A 5,228-nucleotide genomic window follows, 5' to 3' on the forward strand; every position below is an offset into this window, starting at 1 on the left:
GGTTAGATCTGTGGATGTCAACATTTCCTGTTCTACGGTTTTTAAATGCAGCCTCAGGCTGTTTATTTCATTCTATCAGCAAGAAAACTAATCTTATTTTATTCCAAATGCTATAAACCTTTAAATCATAGTAGGAACATATATACGCACACTGTTGTCACAGCAATGTCTTTGTTAAACTTGTTTTATCCTGGAGAGCTGCTTTAACTGAATTGCACATGGAGGACTAAAAAATTATTCTGCTAATTTATATGTTTTAATTTATTAAAGTAAAGAAACATATATATATATATTAGGGCTGTCAGATTTGTCGCGCTAAAAAACGCGTTAATCTGTCATGTGCTTGACGCCGACATTTTTTTCGACGCATTAATCGAGGATTTTCTCATACGTGCCTTTCCATACCGCGCAGGCGTCCCTCATTGCAGTCACTCACTGGCTGCTCTCACTAGATCACGGGCGGGTCTCCAACCACCGAGCTACTAGTTAGAACCGCCAGACTGTCAAACTATCCACAGAGTATCCCGCTTTTCTCAGTCTTTAATGTTTTAAAAAACACAAGTTAATTGGAAATGATAAATCTCTGTTTCATTTATTACTGCAGTTCAGCAGAGGAGGAAAAGATTTGGTCCTGACAAAAAATGAACATGAAAGTGTTATGGAAATTTTATTTTTGATGTTTTTTATTTTATTTTACTGAACATTGATTGAAGGTTTGAATTTAAAATGCCCTTCACTTGGGCTTTTGTTAGGCATTTTATGTTACAGCCTTTTATTGTTAAGAAAGCTTATATCAATACAATGCTACAAAATAACGTATTTCTGATGAAAACTATTAATTTTGTCATTCTTGTTTTCATAATTAATGTAGAACTGCTAAATTCCAAGAAGCACACATTTTTTTACTAAAAAAAGGCCACATTTAAATTTTTGATTCATTTGAGATTATTCGTCAGTTAACTATGGACAAAATGTGATTAATCGCGATTAAAAATTGTAATCACCTGACAGCTCTAATATATATATATATATATATATATATATATGCAAAAGTATGTCTAGTTAGATAATCTGATTATTATCAATGTGCTTTATTTATTAATCTTTTGAAAAATTAAAAAAATCTTTCTTTTTTTATTTAAAATGCAAAATGTATTCATTTTTTAATTAAAATGGCATAACACTTGTCTGATTTTGTTGGAATTCTTTTCTTTCACTGGTTTTCGGCTTCTCAGCACCACAGAAAAGAGAAAACTCACAAAATATACCTAATAAATAATAATTAAAAAGAACTGTCAAACGTGTTTTGCTTGGTAAATTAATTATTTTATTATTTTGCCATAATATGTGTCGGATTCTGTTAAAAAGTATAATAGAATGTTTTTTTTTTCTTGTTATAAATCCACTTTCCTCATTAGAAATAATAGAGCTGCGGGAACACTTTGACCTCATCAAGATGGCTGCGCTTTGAGACGTCAGCTCCAGTAGGGGGCGACGAGCGATGCACCGTCTATCCATGCAGTGGCAGTTCTACACTGACTCACTCCCCAGGCGAGAGCCTCCCCAGGCGCCCCCAACCCCACCCACTACCGTAGAGTCACAACTGAATTTTGTTTGTCTGTCTCAACGGCCATTTTTACTACAATTACAACTGAAAAGAGGACACAAAAGACATTTAAGACAATTCTGAGCAGCATAAAAACAGTTATCAGTACATACAATAATACTAACTACAAATATACTGTATAACTATGTAAATGTAACCCTAGTAAAGTTACTTACTTTTTTCCCTTAACATTCCCTTTAAACGGGGTGTAATTTTCCGTTTCTCCACTAGTGGCAGTAGATATTTTAGACGTTTTTTTTTAATTTGTTCGGAGTGATCATCCCGTCATTGTATCGATCTTTGACGCTTTCCTCATGAGCAAGAAGCAGCGAGTGAGAGGGAGAAAAAAGACCCGAGCGAGGTAAAAAGTGTGAAATTGTAGTTTATCAAACCAATATTTGAGCTAAGTTTGACAAAAAAAACTAATTTCCAACAGTTAGTGGGAAGAAGATAAATCTGGAGAAAACCAAGGGTGGAGTTTGAAAAGTGTGGAAGAGTTCGTTATCTCGGTGAGTGGTAACCGCATTTTGTGTTATATAATGCCAGTAAATTGTATCGACTGATTAAAACAAGAGGGAAAATGGAAACTTAATGTTATAAAAAACCAGTTGAGGTAACTAAGGAAATATGTGAATAATATACAGTATGTTTTTTTTTGTTGAAGTTTCAATTGTGAAGTCTCCTCAGTTCACCACGTGTTGCAGGCTAAATACCCTGTAAGCTAGTTTTGACTTGTCGGGTTTTTGCATGTTATTTAATTTTATTGTGTATTTTGAGTTTAACTTTCTGAAAAGGAAAATACTATGAAACAATTGAACTAATGTTAAAAAGGTTACTATGGACAATATTTAATTATTTTCTGCACATTTGTGTAGACTGGTTTTTTTGTTGGAGTTCACCTGGATCCCGGCCTTCATCTTTTCATCTCATCTACCATCATCATCCCATCATCTACCATCACCATCCCATCATCTTCTCATCTCTCATCACCACCTTCTGGAAATCTCGGTTTGGACATTAAGTTGGTTTCTATAAATTATTTTGAGTGCACTCAAGGGTTTTATTATTATTTTTTTTCCTTTCAAAAAAGAATTGAACTTGAGTACCTGTAGAAAAACTTTTATCTGAGATCTCAGTTTTATTTGAACATTTTTTAGGTCAGTGGCCACTTGTTTTTTCTTTTGGGTCCAAATTTTACATACTTGGAAATAATTTTCATTTACACTGAGTTTTTGCAAACTGTACTTGATATTTTTTTTTGTCATAATCTTAAATAATAATTCAATTTTATTCCAACTGCTATTGTTTTGGTGTGATTTCTTGGGGTGCACTATTACAAATTTTAGAACATATGACTGTGAACAATCTCCTCATCGAACCTAGAGCTAGAGTAACTCCGTTTGACAATATTTAGAGCTAATAACCAAACTAAATTAAATTTGTGGAGCGTTTTGTGAACATGGGCTGCTGACGAAGAGGGAGTGCAGCTGCCCTCCTCGGGACAGATTTTACCGTCTACCGGGCGAGAATGAAGTCAGAAGGATGTGGCGGAGAATTTTAAGTCTTTAATTTTGTGGATAAAGTACACACGGAGGAGAATCCGTATCCAACATTTTGGTCGGGTTACTCCAGAACACCAGAGAAGAAGAGACGCCGGGTACTGCAGAGACCTGACAGCAGCGCGGTTAAGCTAGTTTCATATTTGACATTCGTCACACATTCAGCGATGAACGGCGATATTTCTCAAACGCCTTTGCTAAAAAACAAACAGCAGATGATAAAACAATCAATGTTTCACATGACTCGTTTTCATTCTTCACGATCCACGTAACGAGCAGACCACCGCAAACGCCACTGCAATGTGAGCGGAGCCGGAGCGCTTTGCCCGAGCTGCTGCTGAAAGTAATGTGGAATGTTGATGTTTTATTATCAGAAATAGGCATAAATAAAGAATTATGATGTGAACTTTTAAGATTGTTCATAGCTTCGCCACCTGCCGCAGCTGATTTGGGAAAGTAGCTAAAAATGCTACTATATGTTGTGTTTTTTAAGGTCATCCTCCAATCCCTCAATTTTAGCAGCACCGAAGTTGTTACGTCGCCTCTTTTAATACATGACAGCTGGTTTTTCCACATTTATATGTAGTTATAGATCCAAAACAAAAGGAATTGTGCTGTCGGCTCTACAGTTGTAATGTAAATACATGCGAGTTCCAGCGTCTACCGGAAGTTTCACCCATAATTCACGCAAAGGCTCATGGGGGCTGGGAATAAGGTGGATAAGGAGCAGTGAGTGCTCTCTTTTTTGCATGGCATCACGTTTGGGGGGGCAGTCTTGGCATTTAGGGGGCATTGCCCCCCCTTGCCCATGCCTAGATCCGGCCTTAATCAGCAGGATGTTTGGGGTGGTACAAACGTAAAACAGAGAAAATTTTTAACGCAAAATCAAAGATAGGGCGAGGGTGTGATGAGGCACTACGCATATAAAAACCTTTGTGTCGCAAATGCAAAAATATTCTTGAAAGCAAAAAAAAAAAGAGCAAATATTAAATAATTTCATTTAAAACATTTTAGATCTCAAAATTGTGACTTTTCTTTGCAATATGGTGATACAAAAATCACTCCGTAGAAATCAACCATGACAACACAGCTGCTTGTTGTCCACCACATTTTCACATTAGTCAAACAGAAGTCAATTCTCTACTCTTCATGATAATGAATCTTTATTTCAGTTTACTGGTGTGACTGAGCTCCACCTGTCATTACTGCCAGCCTGGCTCTCTGACAGTCTACTCCAATGGAGGACAGTGAAGCACAATGTTTGATTGACAGCTAGTTGACAGTCGTTTCATGTTGGGACAGAGGGGGGGGGGGGCATTTTCAATTATGATTGGTTATCAACTTTATAAAGTGACAAATCAATCTGGTTTTTATCTTTAGTTAAAACATGATGAGCTACCGGTGTTTCTTTCTGTGCTGTTTGGAAAAATCCACCAAATTTCCTCCTTTTAAAACCAACAAGAAGATTATTAAATTTATAAACTAAGTGATCTGCTTGAGTTTGTAAATCTTTGTTTTCCTTCAGTCATTTCCAGATATTCTGGAAGTAGATCTGCAGTGAAGCAGAAAAAGGAAGTAAAGAAGAGACAGAAAAGCAGGAGACACATCAGCATGGTGGAAACATTCCCTCCTGTCCCCTTTTCCTCTTTTCCTTGACCTTGTTGGAAAAGGTCATGGGATCAAGGAAAGGTTGTAGAGAAATTCATCAGACGGCTGAACTGACTCCAAGCTGTGATCCAGAAAATGTTCAGAAAATCTTCCAGTGAAACATCAGAAAGTTCTTCACCTGAAACCTTCTTCTCATCCTTCAGGGAGTTCAGCTCATTTACTGACCTCAGAGTCAGCAGTCTGCAGTCTGGACTCTCCAGAAAACCACGCAGATGAAGAAATCCTGAATCCTGGATGTTGTTCCCGCTCAGGTCCAGTTGTGTCAGTCTGGACGGGTTGTTCTTCAGAACCAAACCCAGAACTTCACAGCTGATCTCTGACAAACTGCAGTACACCAACCTGAAATCAGACAGAAAAGTGTGTTCAGGAGCAGTGATGACAGCTGGAGTTCCAGC

The 5,228-nt window shown here is 37.2% G+C and overlaps 1 long non-coding RNA gene across 1 annotated transcript; it reads left to right on the forward strand.

Annotated features, from left to right (window-relative positions):
* The first annotated feature begins 1,770 nt into the window (after window positions 1-1,770).
* LOC112142181 lies at window positions 1,771-2,902 on the forward strand. The gene is made up of 3 exons (XR_002918543.2): window positions 1,771-1,967; window positions 2,043-2,115; window positions 2,482-2,902. It is a non-coding gene; the product is annotated as an uncharacterized LOC112142181 (long non-coding RNA).
* The last annotated feature ends 2,326 nt before the right edge of the window (window positions 2,903-5,228 follow it).

The sequence above is a fragment of the Oryzias melastigma genome, unplaced genomic scaffold (genome assembly GCF_002922805.2).
Source record: "Oryzias melastigma strain HK-1 unplaced genomic scaffold, ASM292280v2 sc00314, whole genome shotgun sequence".
Lineage (NCBI taxonomy): Eukaryota > Metazoa > Chordata > Actinopteri > Beloniformes > Adrianichthyidae > Oryzias > Oryzias melastigma.